Source organism: Meriones unguiculatus, chromosome 21, assembly GCF_030254825.1.
Source record: "Meriones unguiculatus strain TT.TT164.6M chromosome 21, Bangor_MerUng_6.1, whole genome shotgun sequence".
Taxonomy (NCBI): domain Eukaryota; kingdom Metazoa; phylum Chordata; class Mammalia; order Rodentia; family Muridae; genus Meriones; species Meriones unguiculatus.
The window spans coordinates 3,581,757-3,583,736 of NC_083368.1; the positions used below are offsets into that span (position 1 = coordinate 3,581,757).

Genomic DNA, 1,980 nt, shown 5'->3' on the forward strand with positions numbered 1-1,980 from the left:
TTTATACTAATTGATGTACAAAATTAATTAAAACCATAGGTTGTGGTGAAGATTGCTATAGAGAAGTTGTCAATTTCATCAACTTTCTTGACACTGAAAAAGATCTTCAAATTCAAGCAGAGAGTCGGAACAAGAGTTAAATAATCAAGAAGTAGAAAATTTTTTAAGAGAAATAAATATTTTTTCTAAAATAATCCATCATACCATGTGGTAAAATAGTTTTTTAATCTCTTGCAGATGACACATTTCATACTCTTTCCTTCTGATTCATGAACCATGAAGCTGAATATCAATGTGACTGAGTCAATTTTTCTCGGCTTGACACAGGACCCCAGTAGGAAGAACATAGTGTTTGCCATTTTCCTGTTCTTTTACATAGGAACATTAGCAGGTAACCTGCTGATCATTGCTACCATCAAGAAAAGCCAGGCCCTTGGGAGTCCCATGTACTTCTTCCTGTTCTACTTATCCTTGTCTGACACCTGCTTCTCTACAACCGTAGCTCCCAGAACAATTGCGGATTCTCTGCTGAAGGAGGCCTCTATCACCTTCAATGAGTGCATAATCCAAGTCTTTACATTCCATTTATTTGGCTCCCTGGAGATCTTTATCCTTGTTTTAATGGCTGTTGACTGCTACATGGCCATCTGTAAGCCCCTGCACTATATGACCATAATGAACCACCAGGTCTGTGGAGTGCTAGTAGCTCTAGTCTGTGTGGGATCTTGTGTTCATTCTTTAGTTCAGATATTTCTGGCCTTGAGTTTACCCTTCTGTGGTCCCAATGAGATTGATCACTACTTTTGTGACTTGTAGCCACTGTTGAAACTTTCCTATTCAGACACATACATGATCAACCTGCTTCTGGTTTCCAATAGTGGGACCCCATGTACACTGAGTTTCCTCATGCTGATGGTCTCCTATGTCATCATCCTGTATTCCTTGAGAAACCACAGTGCTGAAGGGAGAAGAAAAGCACTGTTCACTTGTGTCTCCCACATCATAGTAGTCATTTTGTTTTTTGTGCCTTGTATATTCATATATACACGCCCTGCAACCACCTTCCCTATGGACAAGATGATATTGAGAGACCAAAAAGATAAGCAGCGATCATTAACACTATGTAGAGTAGGGGCGGTATAGCAGTAAGTTCCCTGAGGGGAGAGCTACCTCTCTGCGTTCTTTCCCCCCCACTAGAGATACAGTTGCTAGGAAACTGGACCCTCCCCCTAGGGAGGGATACCTGGTCATTAATAGTCTGGGAACCTTCCTATAGCCAATCGATTCAAAATGTAACACCTTGACCAATAGATGCTTGCCAGGCAGGAATTGCCCCTGGCATGCTGGGATGGACCAGAATCTATAAATCACCCCACTAACCTGGGCGCGGGGTGCTCAGCTCCCACCACTTCGGTGGTGGGGCTGTGTAGGCCCAAGCTGCAGCTTGTAATTAACAATAAAAAGACCCTCATGTGTTTTGCAACGGAGTCGATTCCTGGAAATCTTTTGGGGGCTTGCGAACTGGGTATAACAATATCAGTGTTTTATACAATTTGTACACCTTTTCTAAACCCTCTGATTACACATTGAGGAATACAGAGGTGAAAAATGCCATGAGAAATTTGTAGATCAAAAGAATCTTAGATGATAAATAAGGAATCAAAGTTTATATTGATGTTAATAAAGAAAATGTTAGTTTTCAATTATGTTTATGATAGCACTGTCTTAGGAAGGGAAGATTGGTTGATTCTAGAGAATGGGCAAACAAATATATTCTAAAGTAATATATCAAATTATTCTTTTGGAAAGAATGTGTAGAAGAACCAAAACCATACAATAGAAAAAAAGGACAACATCTTCAACAAATGGTGCTGGTTTAAATGGATGTCTACAAGTAGAAAATGCAAATTGATCCATATTTCCCATCCTGCACAAAACAAAATCCAAGTGGATCAAAGACCTTACCATAAAACCAGACAC

General features: G+C 39.9%; 1 pseudogene; it reads left to right on the forward strand.

Annotated features, from left to right (window-relative positions):
• Positions 1 to 276: 276 nt before the first annotated feature.
• Positions 277 to 1,655, forward strand: LOC110544615 (olfactory receptor 4C16-like; annotated as a pseudogene).
• The last annotated feature ends 325 nt before the right edge of the window (positions 1,656 to 1,980 follow it).